General features: G+C 45.5%; 1 protein-coding gene across 4 annotated transcripts in view; it reads right to left on the minus strand.

Moving 5' to 3' along the window:
- The window catches only part of FOXJ2 (forkhead box J2), a 31142-nt gene extending 16084 nt beyond the window's left edge, over positions 1–15058 (minus strand). Inside the window, exons 1-2 of one of the 4 annotated variants that reach the window (XM_056493418.1) lie at positions 14636–15058; positions 9780–9903 (exon numbers count right to left, since the gene is read on the minus strand). The gene's annotated coding sequence lies outside the window, so the exon portion shown is untranslated. The other 3 variants (XM_056493426.1, XM_056493408.1, XM_056493436.1) reach the window with 3 other exon arrangements.
- Positions 15059–15988: the final 930 nt, after the last annotated feature.

Consider the following 15988-nt stretch of genomic DNA (forward strand, 5'->3'; position numbering starts at 1 on the left):
AAAAGGGGGAAATAATAAATTTTGCTGAGTCTAAGAAAGAAAAATTTGCCATTTTAAGATTATGTGCTTTTCTTCATAAAGAAGGTGGTGTGAACTAAGACAGCAGGAATAAAACATTTAAAAATCTCATATTTTCTAAGCAAACATTTTCACAGAAATACTTGTTTCATGTAAGAAATAAGAAAAGAGGATACTGATTATCTGCCCAGACTGAAATCACTATTAACCAGTTTGGTAACTACTTGTGAGAAGCCTTCAGGAAATGTTTTTATTTCTGGAATCAAATGAAGAAGGAAGAGAGGCTGCTGGGCATTGTTCATAAAACAAAACTTAACCTGGAAGGAATGATAAGTACCATGTTAGTGACAAAAGAAAGGCATTGCAGTTTGACAGCAGCCTTCTGTCTGCAGTGCCAAATGAAAGGAGGAAAATCCATCCCTGGTACAAGGAGGTAAGAGAAATTCTCATACCCTAGAGCCATGCTTCCCTTTTTGGGGAGCAGCAGAACAAGCCAAAAATGTTATCCCAATTAACTATATGCTTTCAGATGTGGTAACAGGAGGCACACAGTTCTCACTAATCATGAGCCACAAAGGGAAAAGGGATCCAACCAAAGGAAGCTACTGTCACCTAGGAGCACATGGCATGGTATTGCTTGTGAGTATGAACTGTCACAGTGTGCACCTGTCCACACATCAGGTTCTGACTCTACAGCCCTGCTCCAAACTACTGCAGGTGCAAGACAGCATGGTTCTGAATGCTCAGTGCTATTTCATGGAACACCAGGTAGGTACTGTCATTATGGTATCCTGAATGGAAATTTTGCTCCAAGTTACACAAAACACTGAGGTGGTACTGAATATTACCAGTTAGAGGAAGATGAAAACTTTTGGGCCATGTATAGCTTAATATAAATCGCTGGACTAGTTGTTTTGTTATAATTGAACTGTTATACAGATATGACTTTTCTTTAATAAATAGAAATCTCAACAAAATAAGGTCCATATTAATTTTCAAAGAAAAATAAAAAGAAAACTGATTTGTTTTCACTGTCTTTAGAGATTAGATAAATATCATGATAGCACATTTATCATAAGACCTTTTGATTCCTTCCATTTTGTGAAAGGTGCACAAGCAGGCTATAAATATGTATTTTGAATTTAGTAAATGAACAACACTGACTGTGCAGGCATTTTTGGTACTAATGAAGCATGAACTCTTTTGAGAACTATAAAGTCACCCAAACCCTCATGCTAGGAGTACATCAGGATTCAATTCCAAAGGCAATTATATCCTAGCTTTGTTTGAAACTGACAAATGGTGTAGTTTAAAAAACCTGACCTGCTTATTTAAACATATCAACAGATGGCATTATAGCCAAAGTCTGAAATATGCTCATGTCAAGGGAGGCAGTATCTTTATGGGCATAACAGGCTAGGCTTGAGCATAGCTAGGGCCTTGCCAGATTTTAGTAAGACCAACTAATCAAACATTTTTGTTGTCTGCTATATAAACATATAGGGAAAAAAAAGCATTGAGAAATACTACACAAACATTGCAGACACCCCTTAGACAGTCTGAAAATATGTGCTCAAAGTTAGGACCAGTTTGTTTATTTATGATGCTGTGTAAGGTAAAGTGGGGAATATGTAACACCTGTCAAAAGAAAAAGTAAATGATACTGAGAATACTGGTATACATAAAATACTTCTGAGCTGGAAATTATTTCCTTTGTATTAAGACTACTAGAAAAGATTTATTCTAATAATAAGCCAAATGTCCCATGACAACCCTCCCAATAACAGATTTGAAGTAAAAAGTAAACCAAGCACTTTGAAGAAGTGCAATGAAAATACATCACCACAGCAGAAGTATCTCTGCAGCATCCCTCCACCCTCAGTAGCACTATGCAATATTTCACCGTTGGAACTAGGAGCTGTAATTCCAGGCATATGCCAAGGCAGGAGAGAAATCTTTGACATTTGCTTTAAGAATATTAACAGAACAATTACTCTTGCACTGAAAAAGGTATAGGGAACTGGTTTCGGAATAAGTCAAATTTATGAGCACATATCTGAAATGAAATTTTCCCTTGGAAACTGGGAAGTCTGTGGTAGAGAAACAGTATGTAAGAGCAGGTATTTCCCCTAGCCCTATGAGAACCCCCAAGCTGAAGGATTTCAATTTTACCTGCCTATCAGAATCATATCCAGTAATAAGCCTGCAGCACAAGATATGCAAACACTGATTTAATACCCAGATTGTCTCTGAAATTAGAGACAACATCAGAAGTAGATCAGCATGCAGACTATCTTGCTCAGATCTGCACAGCATTGCAAAGACATATAGAGAATTAACCCATGTGAAAAGAATGTAGCATGCTTATAAATGAAAACTGTACTCTTATTCACATTAAAAAATGGATCTCTTGGTGAAATATTACTGTTAGCCTTTCATTTAATGACAGCTTTCTATGGTAGAGAAAGGAATGTCAGCCATGTACAGGGAAAATGAAAATCTGACTGCAAGTGGTCAGAACTTGCTCACCAAAGGCTGAACCACTGAAAACAGATTAGTCAATATGAACTCTGCAACAGTTGCTGAAACAACCACAACCCACTTGTGGAAATGGGTATCAAGCAGTAGCAAGAACTCTGTACTGAATTCATAGGAAAAAAGGAAATCGGTATCAAGTGCAGATTATTTGTATACCACGTGCCCAAAATGTACATAGAACACAAGCTCCCAGGGTTGAGATTACCAAAGCACTGCAGAAAAGCCAGCTAAAGAGGAGTCTGAGAGCAAAGCACAGGCGAAATTGAAGTTGGAGAATGATCAGAAGAATCAAATAATACAGCGTGAGGCTTACAAATTAAGTCTCAACCACTGTTTTAACATAATTCCTTTTTACTATTCTGTTAGCTGTTATTCTCAAACAGACAGAACTCTCTTCCAATAGACAAAACACCTGACAATCCCTGGCCTGGCTTGCAACTCGAAAAGATCTGTACCACGCTTGAAGGTCAAGAGGATTCAGAACCACAATGCTACATAACACACACCCATTAATGGTTTCTCCTTGCTTAAAACACTAGTACTGCTGCTTGGCTTTCTGCATCCTACTCACAAAATGCTCCATTTTGTGTATCATCCTGAAACTAAATCTTCTGTTCATCTCCTTACAGACACTGAAAAAAGTCCCTTTCTTCCACACACATGCTTTCTACAGTTGTCACCTTGCAGCTGCAAGTAAATATTATTCTGCTCTAACCTTGAACATTCCAGTCTTCAAGATGTTGTGTCTTTGCTTATGACAATCTGTATTTCTTTTGCAATCAACCTTCTTCACAAAAGGAGCCAGGGAGAGTGCGGTACATACAGTAAGACAACTGCATTTGAGAATCAGACCTTTGAATAATTTTCAAAAATGCAAATAATGGCTATTTGCATATTTGAAAACAGCTAATTGCAAATATGCAATTAACGGTGGGACCCAATGATCTTAGAGGCCTTTTCCAATCTTAATGATTCTAGGGTTCTATGAAATAAGTACTTTCCAGTATGTCTGGCTTCTATTGGCTGGCAATATTCCTGTGTGTATCAAGGTATGAGTCAGCTGAGGAGGAATGCGAAGAGATGCTCATGCAAAAAATGGAAAAGATGAATGTCATGCTTGTGTTGTTGGCAGAGCAAAGGACAATGCAGTAGGGACAGCGACAGATAGGGGACAGACAATTGTGAAGGCCCCTTAGAGTGAGCACAACAAGCTGGAACCTTACGTGGCGGATGGTAGCCAAAGCACAGGCTTGTCAAGGAGGAGATGGCAACGTGTTGAGAAAACATGCCAGGAGGACAGCTTCAGCAATCGTATTGCTAACAAGATGAGAAGGTAACACGGTTGTCAGAGGCCAGCAGGAGTAGCTCACACTAACAGCGATGGTAAATGAAGGAAGAAGCATAAAGGTTACCTAAAGAGACTCAGAAACAAGCAGCAAAAGATTCAGGCTATGAATGGAAGATGAGTCCTACACTGTATGTTCAGAGCAAGAACATGTTACATGCCCAACTGTGGAAACTTGCAGCAGAGGAAAGCAGGAAAGAAAGGCAAATCTCAAAAGAGCTCTCTTGAGTTCCATATTGGCCCTCAGGGATCTTAAACTTGCAGCAATTAATTTTAAAAAAGTATGTTAAGGTAGTATGCAAAGTTGCATAATTTAATATCCCTGGCATGAAGGAGGTAAAGAAAAGCAAAGAGAGGATACTAGAAGTGGGTCATTGTGTCTAATTTATGGGAAAAAAAAAATGGAGGGAGGGAAATAGCTTAGTGCAGAGGCTATCGAATGAATGACTAGAATAGTTAGGAGGGAAACCAGGGAAATACTGTCACAAAAGTCAAGGGAGGACAAGATTTCAAGACTGGGCATGATCAAGTGTCAAAAACAGAAGGGAAGCCAAGAAGGATGAAGATGGAATAGAGACCCTGAGACTTGGCCAAGAAAAGGTCATTAGAGATCTCAGGAGAAGCTTCAAGGGAGTGAGAATATCTGTAATGAAGTCAACTTACAAAACTGTTCTAGACTGCACACAATCATACAGGATCTTTCAACTTCAGAGTGAATGGTCCTTCAATGAAACAAAAATGCATTGGGGCTTTCACTGTTTCCTAATGCCACAAAAAATGGCATATAGAGGTTTGTCTCAATATCACATAGAAATTAAGGCAATCAGCAGCAAGAGCAAGCAGCCATTATGAAGTGGTTTTCATCCTTATAATTTGGAACCCTTATAAAGGATCAATAACCTATTCCAGGATAAATGGGAAGCCATGCATGGAGAAGCATGCAGCCCAAGGTCACCCAGCAAAGGAATAGCAGAACCATGCAGAGAACACTGCTCTCCCAAAACCCAGACCAGCTCTCTAGATTCAAACCTTGTCTGCTTTGTTCAGGTAGAGATAAAAAGAATTTCAGATATAACTATTTGAGCAGCTTTTATTTTTCTCTGCAAGTTCCTGATGGGGAGGGAGAATTTGTCTTGGTTTTACTTAACAATAGTTTTTTTAGGAGAAACTGAGAATTCAGGGAACTTTGCTCCTTTAATTTGTGACCACAAAGTGTTCAGATTCTTTCCCAATTATTCAGATTTGAACTTTTAACAGTAATTACATATTTCTGCTATAATCAGGCACAGTCTTTATAGAGCAGAGAGCATAAACAAAATTTGAATTGCTAATGGTAAAAAACAAAAAAAGCAAATATTTTTTTCCTTGAGGTATAAAAGCTCTCACTCATCATCTCACCCTGTCCCTCATTACTCAGTCTCTCTTATACATAAAAAAAAGCCAAAAAAAGAACACACATTCCCTCAGTTCTAGATTTCACATCAAATAAACTGACCAGCTCAGAAACATGAGGAATGAGGTACCGGGCCTTGCACAAAATGCTCGGCACAGTTCTGAAAACCAAGATCCTCAAGTTCTAGAGGGAACCAGAGAATGTAATGGAAGGTGTTTTTTTTTTTTGTTATTCTAAATAACTAAAATCTAGCTATTCTTGAGGAAGGAGAAGGACTAGAAGAGAAGGGAGGGTAGGGACAACGAACTGAGTTGGACTATGGAGATCAAGTGTCATTCCCCAGCCAAGCAGAGCTGGACATTTTCAGTGATTTAAAAAAAAAAAAAGGAAGTTTCTTGAGATAACCTCAGACAAAAAAATCCTATGTATCCACAGGCACATAATCTAACAAAATGCAACCTAGGAACAGGTCAAAATGCAGGTGTGGAAGTAAGACCAGAGTAAAAGACTCCTGCCAGTAAAGAATCCTAGCAAGAAGATGAAGGATGCTTGCTTGATGAAGAGAAAAAGCAGTATTTTAGACTTCTAGAATCATAGGACAGAATGCCAAAGGGACCACAAGAGAAAAGAGATGCAAAGAGTGGGATCAAGTGAGAGGAGGAGTGGGTGTAGGAGGAAATGCGAGTCAAGAAGTAGGCAGGCTGGAAACAGGCTGGGCCTTAAAGGTGCAGGAGAGGAACATGAGTGCCATGTGATGCTACGGAGCCCAGGGATTCAGGAAAGGTCAGGCATTACCAAAATCTCTGCTGTCTACTTTTAAATTTGTGCTGCCCACCTAAAGAAGTATCACGTTCGTAATAGGAAGACTGGGCAGGTCAAAGACAGATGGATAAAACAATCTAGTCCAAATCTTGGCAAAGCACCACAGGATATAGCATTAGATTGGTCTTAAAGTTGGCTGAGAGATCTCCAAATTTTGAAACATTCACAGTGTTTTGCATTTGCACTTCAAACTTAAGATGAAAATTTGCAATTAATTAATTGTGAAAACATACTGCAGCATGCTTGCTCTCTCTCAGTAATACACATACACAGACAGCCTTTAAAAGTAAAAAACATGAGTTCAGGGCAGAAATATGTTACAGATTTTTTATGTTCATTATATATCCCTTAGAAGGAAGGAGGAAACAAACCCAGCAAAACAGCAAGCAGCAATACTGCCTCCTACAAAGACAATATGCATTTGGAGGTTGAACACATCAACTGGATATTCTTGCTAAACTAACATGTGCAACTGCCAACAATACAGCAAATTAAAGGTTTTTCTTTAGGCTTCAGAGTGAACACAACTGGAGAGTTCAAACATGTTAGCTATCACATCAGGCTGTCCATTAATCTAGGGTCTACTTATCTTATCTAAGATGCCTCCCAAACCAAAACTGCATCCTTCAAAGTTTCAGTTCTGAAGCATCACTCAGAGACAGATTCTGCAAATGGAGTACTGCAAAACATAGAAGGTTCTATGTGAAAATCACTGGTTACTATTCTATCCAAGGTTGGGAGAAGCAAATGGGAAAATGAGCACAGAAGCATTTTTCATCTTTTGGTTGCTAATGACCAAGATCCAATTCTTGTCTGACAGCTGTGTAAAATGAGATCATCAGCTCAGTCTTGCTCTTGAGGGACAGCTGTCCATATCACAGTTGCCATTAACCACACCTCCTTTCTGACATTTGAAGTCAAGGGCCAAAGATCCAAACTGGGATGCAGACAATCTCCCACTATTATGAAGGTCAGCTGAACTTTAGGGAAAGAGGCAGTAATCTGTAACCTGTACCTCTGTGGTAAGAAAAAACTTCTTCAGAGACACCAACATTCAGCTGTATTTTTAGAGGGGGGGGAAAAAAACAGTAAAAAAACCCAAACCAGAAGGACTACAGTAGTCACAACCCTCTCTTGGACTGAAAAATTAGATGCCAACTCCTCAAACTGTCTCATTCATACATTCCAACTTTTTGAACTCCTTATTTTATCCTAGAAACTTGCCCACAAAACCACATTTCAAGATAAAACCCAATAAGTTATAGAACACATACTTAAACAGTATTATAACCTCATGATCTTTCAGTAACATAATCCTTTTCCCATAACTCTTCAGACTGTCTCATTTCATATTGCTTAAGGGCTTGACCTGAGAAATGCCACACTGTCAGTTCTCAGATGGACAGGATCAGACTGCTTCAACTTAAGAAGTCAACTTTTGGAAGCATGGATGTCCAAATTTAAATTTACAAACCCATATAGGCATAACTAAATGTCTTTTTCCTCAAATGTAGAAGACTCCATTGCTTCTGTTGAAGCCAACTCTACATTCCCGAGCATTTACAAGAATTAGGCTATTTACTTTGGTAAATTAATGTGGTTTTTAAAGTCTAATTTTAGGTGGTCAGGTTTAATATTCTTAATGTAAACTCTTATAACACTTGCATTTAAACGTGTCTATAAAGTACCCTATGCTTCCATGAAGATAAGTAATACTCTCCTTTTTCTTGTATAGATACTTTTGTATAAAATAAATGGTGCAGAGCAGCTGCAGTATTCCACCTCAGAGGAAGCTGCATTTTCACCTGTGATAAAGATTTGATGTGAATACCATCATCACTCTGAAGAGCTGTACTCTTGAAAAATTATTCCCTAAAATTTATTAGTATGTCCCAGCTTTTGCATAGCTGTGCTTTAGATTATGAGATCTTTAGAGCAGAGACTGCCTTAATTTGGTGTCCAAGTCAATACTGAATGCCTTGTCAGCAACTAACAAATAAATAACAATTAGTTTATAGCACACCACTTCCAGCCTTTTATGTCTGTAATGAACATTTAAAGCTCAGGCAATAAATACAAAATCTTTATCATTAATGGAAGAAAAAAAATTGTTTCATATGCAGAAAGGCAATTGTTGTGGAAGAGCAGAATTTTGTTAAGGCTGGCAAATATATTCTGTAAAGTGCCCTGGCATCCATCAGAGGCAAAAGCACTTGAAAAATGTCAAGTCATTACTGTGAGGAAGGGGGCAGCGTGAGGTAAATTAACCTCAAGAGCATGAAAAGTCAGTTTATCCCCTTGAATGTACAAAGGCCAAAATGCCTCAGTTATCTCTTCCCTTGTGCTAGATAACACAGCTCTACTCAAAACAGGCTGATTGCATAACTATAGGGCAACAGGTAGGAGGGCATCTAACAGTACCCCCAGAACATATGTATGCTTAGTGGTTCAGCCTTCCCTTAGAAAAAGCCACCTCCTGAAGCTATGGATAACTGACAACATTCTCTGCCAAAATGGGGAATCACTTTGGCATCTTTTGTCTGATCTTGCAAGCACATTACATACACCAAGGAGTTCCTTCTTCAGGGACTCCCTGTTTAACCATTGCAATCCAAAACAGCTCCCTGTCCTGGCTCTTTGATTCTTGGATTTCCTCACTGCTATCTCACTAAAACCAGTAATACCTCAGGTGAGATATCCAAGGTTCTTCTGCTACTGGAATGTGCTTTGGCTTTATTTGAGAGAAAGTCTCCCTCAGACTTGATTTCTCAAGAAATCACTACGTTGGTGTCAGAATACTCATTTGTGGCTGGGAATTAACTGCCTCATTTACAAAAAGCAGCAGCTTGGCTCACGCAGCACCAGCACTAGGATTCACATTCCTAGCCCCTGAACACAGCATAAAACACAGATGAAGACTGGTGGCAACCAAACGGCTTCTTTTGGCTTTCAGAGCAGGTTCCATCAGCACTGTCACAGCTTTTCATTCCCAGGCCCCTGAGCACCACAGGACCCACTCTCAAGGGCACTCCTTCCAGGATTCATCCCACAGTCCCTTAGGTGCATTAGGACACACATACCAGAGTATTTGCATGGGGAATCCGTAGGTTCAGATCCCAAGCACAGCGAGATCTGCACCACACAATGATTTTACTCCCACAGTTACAAGCATAGCAGGACCCACATGGAGAACTGACACTCCACCCCACGGGTGCATCCTTGGACACTGGCACTACAAATCACTGCTCCTGTCTCCTCAAAGCTTTTTTTGGCCACTGTTATTGTTCTCAATGACCCCTAAATGACAGAAATTAATTCACACCAGTGATGATTAAGGCTGAGTCTAGGATGAATAAACGAGGGAAAGAAAGTAGAAGGGAAAGGGAAGAGAGGCTTCTTAAAATTAAATAAGGCTAAGGTCTCCCATAAGCTAAATAGTGAGGGAAAGAATCAGGTCAATTCCATATAGCATATAAGGCTACTAAATGACTGAGACTGAGAAAGACACACAGAAAAAGAAGGTGGGGAGAGGTTCAGGAACAAAAAGAGCTAAAAGATTAAAAGCAAGCAGATACAGTGAGAGAAGAAGAGACATGGAAAACAAGGACAGAAGGTGAGAGAGGACAGCTAGGAAGAGAGAGGTGATATAATGTGGTCACTCACTCTGTCTGGAGATTTTCTGGAGGGAGGTGGATTATCTTCAGTGCTGGTTGCTGGGGTGCTGCCCTTCACACTCCTTCTGTGAGACCCATACTCAGACCGTTGTCGTCAGCTATTCCAACGGCTTCTTCAAAAAATATTTCGAGGGCGAAAGGATTGTGGATGAAACCAGGATCTTGAGTATTAAAACAATCTAGTTGGGATTGTCAGTCCCCTAAAACTGATGGTTTTATCCCAGGATGGAGAATTCTCTCTCCCTTTTGGCAGCTAACTATTAAAGAGGTGTTCCCCTGGGAAACAGCCTTTTCACTGATGGTCAAATTATTTCAGAAATCAATTTCCCCAAACTGCCTACCTAGAAATATCTTTTCTCTAGGTACACCTTGCCTGTAAGGGGGGAAAAAATTTCTTGCTCTAAAACAATCCTTGCTATCGCTGTGGATATTATCAGTGAAATCTGCCTTTCCCTCTCCCTGTAACTAGGAGGTGTGTCTTCTCTCCTTGCACGGGGTATTTGAAGAAAACCCTCTTGGGATTAGAGGATGAGGGATCTTCCTTGGGATGAAGGAAAATGAGATCAGTATTGGAAATTACCTTTATCTCCAGTTAACAACAAGAAAAGGAAAGAATAACTAAATCTCTCTCTGCTTTCTCTCCCTTGCTTTGCTCTATCACCTGCTAAGCAGATGTAAATAACTAAAATTACTAGGCAAGTATTGGAGAGCTCCTGCTTATTTCTGTCTTGGGAACTGCCTCTCCCAAGCATACAGGATTTCTTCTGTGTGTTCCCGCTACTACCTGGTCTGGGGAAGGGCTGTCTGCTCTGCCTGGCAGAAGACTTTCCTCAGCAGCAGGAAGGAGTAGGCAATAAAGGTTATTCTCACAATGCTCAGGAACTGGGGTCTGAGGACACCTCTTCCCTTAACAAGTATCGAGAGAGCTCCAGAAGGCTCTGCTCCACGCGAGGAAGAGCAGACCTGCTTCTAGATAGTTACTAGGGCTGGGTGCCGGGGGCCTCTGCACACCCTTGGCTTGTTAGTGGGGAAGGGGGCAAGTGTTAAGCTCCCTCACCAGCTGCGGGGAAGGGGCCAGGCAGGGGGGGCCGCCGGGGTGTCCCCACACCGGGCGCGGGGCTGCCTAGCGGGGCTGCGGACGGGGCGGGGGGCGGCAGGCAGGGTCTCTCCCCCACCCCGGCAGGCTACGGGGGTGTCCCCCCACCCCAGCCGCTGTCCCTGGCTTCCCCCCAGGCCCCAGCTCCTCCTGCCCGGGCTCGGCTACCACGGGAGGCCGCGGCGGCTCACGGGCCTGCGCGGGGCTGCGCGGCGCCTTCGCCGCCTTCCGCCGGGCCGCGGCTTACGTCCCCGGGGGGCTCCCCGGGCTCCGGTGCTGGGGGCCCGGCCTGGGCGGCGCTGACTCTCTCCAGGCCCCGCCGCTCCCGCGGCTGCTGCTCCGGGCTGCGGCTCCACTGCAGGCCCCGGCTCCTCCCCGGCCGCCGCTCCGCCTCCCCCGGCTCCCCCCGGCCGCGGCCGCCCCCGCCTCCCCGGGTTAAGGAGGCGCCGGGCCGGGGGAGCCGCAGCCCGCTCTGCCAGGCGGAGGCGAAGAGCTGCCCGCCGGGACCGGCCGAGGCTGTCCTCGGCACCGGGGCTCGATTCGCCGCGGAGGTGCCCGTGGGGCCCTCGCCCCCAGGCCGCTGCCAGCAGCCGCCTTTCGCCGCTCTAAGCGGGGGGCAGCGGCTGCGGGACCACTATGATAGCCGGTCATAGCCCCGGCAAGGGGTCACAAATGGCCACCCTGGGTCGGGGTCTGCGCCCTGGGTGACCCGCGCTACTCACACCGGCCATGCAGTGCTGGTGCCCTGCTTCAGCCCTGAGTGCTCCGAGTCAACTCCCACCCCAAACCAATGCAGATCTCCGTTCCTAGTAATCTTCCCTCCAGTTTTGTGTGTGTCTACAACGTATTGTAGAGACATCACCAGATCTTAGAAGGTGTTTCTACAACAGCCCTGTTAAAAGTCTCATTGTCATGTCTCCTGTGTGTTACAGCCAGCTAGAACCATACAGGAAACCTCATTAATTCAACTCATTAATGTGTGTAAATATCTAAAGTGGGGGTCCCAAGAACATGCAACAAGACTTTTCTCAGTGGTGCCAACCACTAGGATGAAGAGGCAGAAGCTGAAGTACAGGGAGTTCCACCTGAACATGAGGAAGAACTTCTTTATTCGTCAGGTAAGCTGCACTGTACAAACTGTCAACTGGAACAGGCTGCCCAGAGAGGCTGTGTATCTCCCTCACTGGAGATACTCAAGAATCATCTGGACGCAACCCTGCACAATGTGCTCTGGGATGACCCTGCTCAAACAAGGAGGCTGGACCGTCTCTCTCTGACCACTCGTCTCGTCTGACCACTGTATCAGAGGCATTCTGTGACTCTGAATTACACTCAGTGCTGTCCTGCTCTCACCTAGCTGACCAAAAACTAGGAGTCTCCTGTTGATGTGTCTCAGGGATGCAGACCTAGGCAGAAGTCCATTATAACATTAAAGGGGACTGTGCAGTAAAGCACACTGAAAAAGTAAAGTCACCCCATATTTGATCATCTCATCCTTTTGTGTGTGGCTTCGCACCTGCATCCTTCCAAATGGCAGTAGTGCTGTAAGGCTTCAAGTAGAGAAGAGCACACATACTGGGAGGAAATGGCATTTTCTGAGAAAATCCTTTTTTTCCTTCTGAAAACTGTAATATGGAAATTGAGATAGTAGAGGGGCTGTTTTAAGACGTTCTGCTTTTGCAGGCCTGAGGTTACCATTGCACCTGCAATGACTCCTTGCATTCCTTCAACAGGTCAAAACCTGTGCCATAGTTCCACACCTTCGTTTCAGGAAGTCAGTCATCATCATCCATCCTCTCAGGATTCTCTCTGTCCTCCTTCTCCCACACTATCCCTTTTTTCTGCACCTATGCCAGCAGCTCTAGTTAAAACTTTCCTCCCTATATTACTACCTGTTCTGTCAAGAAGGGTTTCCTGCCTTTTTCCCCATACTATTCACATTATCTCACTACAGATCCCCATTACAAGTGTTCTTGATCATTACCAAGGGCCAACAACCATCTCTTTCCCTCCCACCTCCACAGCAAAGCTCTGTCCTATTCTGTCTTTTCTCCTAGCCTCACTCAAGTCCTGCATGAACAGCTTAGCTTCAGTTCCCTTGTTCTTCTGCCTCTTTTGACTTTTGTTTGGGCTAGCTGGTCTTCAGGTGTGCCTGCTACTCCAAGTTCCCCAGTCCCCCTCTAGCTAAGATTTGTGTCAGTACAGTGCTCAGACTGCTCTCTACTGAGAGACAAGGCAGGAGCATCATTGTGCTGGGAGGCAGACGGGTGGTATCTGCAAGTTGTTTGATCTGTAGCCAACTGCAGAGGTGTTAAAAAGCTGTGGTTGGACTCGACGTGTGCCAGGCATCCGATGTGTGTTCCCTACTTATTTTTCCTTTTGGTTTTCAGGATCCTCTCCCAGATATGAATATCCTCTCCAGAATGAATATCTGAAGTACTGCCTGCTTTTTATAGACAATTAAAAGGTATGATGTAACAAACTTGTTCCACTGCTTGTAAGAATGTAAATGCAAAAATTACCATCCAACACAAAAAGTGCCCTAGGGAGGCAGGGCAAAGGATCAGTGTGGCAGAAATGCAGAGAGATAAATGTGTCGTGATCCATCATCATATTCAGCATTCAGAGAACAAAGACACATCCCAAAGCCTTTCAAAGCTAAGTAGAACACAGAGGAGAGCAGATGGAGACATGGGGAAAAAGAGTAAACTAGTCACCACGTAGCTTATTTTTACATTGCATTCAATGTATTTTATCCTTCTCCCAATTTTTTCAATATGCCACAGGCTTTGCGCATGACTGAATTGTTAATATTTGTCTAAGGAGATCTATAAATTTTGACAGATGGGTAGCGGGCAGTTGGGGCTTCTCGCATCCAGGAAGGTGTAGGAGGTGGCTTTGGTTTTTGGCAGTTGGGACACTGAAAGTCTCAGTATTTGGGAAGGAATTCTCTTCCACATCCTGACTAAAGGACTGTTCCTTCCATTTGCAACTAGTAATAAACAGGCATCTCAGCAATCCTGTGTAACATGCAGGTATCCTAACATGTTTTTCTCCCTGGGAAGGGTTTGGTGTTTGGATGGGTTGTTTTTTTTTTTTCAAACCCTCTTTTCAATCAGGAAAATCTTTGTTTACGTACTTGCACACAAGTACAAGAACTTGTACTCGAGGAAGCCGGGGTTGTTTAGCCTGTAGAAGAGGCTCAGAGGTAACCCTTTCACTCTGCAACCACTTGAAAGGAGGGGGCAGCCAGGTGGGGGTTGGCCTTTTCTCCCAGGTAACAAGAGAGGACAGGAGGACATAGTCTCACACTGTGTCAAGGGAGATTTAGGTTGGACTTCAGGAGGAATTTCTTCACAGAAACCGTGATTAGACATTAGAATGGCCTGCCCAGGGAGGTGGTGCAGTCAATGTCCCTGGAAGTGTTTAAAGACCTTAAAGACTGGATGTGGCACTCAGTGATATGGTGGTCTAGTTGCTATGGTGGTGTTCAGTCAAAGGTTTGACTCGATGTTCTCAGAGGTCTTTTGCCACCTCATAGATTCAGTGATTCTGTAGATACGTATGTAAAAATTTACTGGTTACTCATGTTGCATTATCTTGAATAATTTCTTGGTGTACTCTATGTAAATGACATACCTATGCGTGTAATGATGTATCTTACACAATCAAGAAGCCAAAACTGGTGGTTTAACACTTAGCGGTTCGATTACACGTTTAGGATCCTAACTACAAGAAAGCCAATGTACCTGATATCTCCACCAGTGCCAACCGCACCTGCCGGGAGCTCCCAGGTTTCAAAGGTTGGACAATCGTCGAGGGACGTTTGCTGGCCCAGCCTCGGACACACAGGAAGGCACACACTGTCTCCAGCCGCCGCTCCCCGTCTCTGCAGCAGGAATCCTCATGTGACAGGCTCTTATCACCCGGCACAAACCTCCACCCGGCTCCCTCACCCTGACGGCCAAGCGGGAATTCTCCAGCAGCCGCCCTCGCACGCCGCCCTCACACTAGGCGGCGGGGGCGCCCCTCCTCCGCCCCGCCGGGACACCCCGGGATATCCCGGTCCCGCTCCCGTCGGGCCCTCGAGCCACCTTAAGAGCGCGCAAAGCCCCCGCACGCAGCGGCCGAGCGGCTCCTCCCCGCCCCGTGTCGCATCCAGCCAGGGAACGTGTGGCGGGCGGCGGGGCTGCCCGGGGTCCGGGGGCGGCCGGAGCCCCTCACGGGTGACGGCGGGGAGGGCGGGGCGGCTGCCCCCAGCGCAGGAGCGCGGCCGGCGGCGGCGGCCACTCCGCCGGGGCGGGGGCGTCCGGCCGGGCCCTCCCTGGCTGCCCCCGGCCCGCGAGCGCCGCATTGCGCGGCGCCCATTGGCGGGGGGCGGGGGCGGGGCTAGCCGTTTCATTGGCTTTGGAGCCCATCCATCAGGGAGGAGATGGCGACGGAGGCGAACTTCCCCTCCCGATTGGCAGTGAGGCCCGGGGAGGCAGTGAGGAGGCGGGGCCAGACGGGCAAGGGAGGAGCCGCTGCCATTGGTCACGGCCGCGCGCGTCAGTCACATGAGTCACAAAAGGCCGCGCGGGCGGCCGCAGCCGGGGGCCGCTGGTGGCGGCGTGCGCGCGGGGGCCACTTCCTGCGCGGGGCTCGGCCGCTTCCGGCTGACCCGCCCCGCGGCCTCGGGCGGTGGCGCCCCCTCCCGCTTCGCATGCGTTCGGCGCATGCGCCTTGCGTGACGTCAGGGCGCGGGCGGGGCCGTCCCCCGTGTCCGGGGCACGTGGGGAGCGGCGCCCGCGAAATGGCAGCGGGGGGTCCATGTTGTGTGTGAGGGCAGCGCCGCTCTGCTCTGCCCTGCCCTTCCCTGCCCTTCCCTGCCCTGCCCTGCCCTGCCCTGCCCTGCCCTGCCCTGCCCTGTCCTTCCCTGCCCTCCCCTGCGCGCCGTTGGCGATGTTGGGAATGACCTCCAGGGATCTCCAAGTCCGTCCTGTGACCGAACACCGCCGTGGCAATAGACCATGGCACTGAGTGCCACGTCCAGTGTTCTTTAAACACCTCCGGGGATGGTTGACTCCACCAACTCCAAGGGCAGCCCACTCCAATGTCGTATC

This window comes from Oenanthe melanoleuca, chromosome 1 (genome assembly GCF_029582105.1).
Source record: "Oenanthe melanoleuca isolate GR-GAL-2019-014 chromosome 1, OMel1.0, whole genome shotgun sequence".
Taxonomy (NCBI): domain Eukaryota; kingdom Metazoa; phylum Chordata; class Aves; order Passeriformes; family Muscicapidae; genus Oenanthe; species Oenanthe melanoleuca.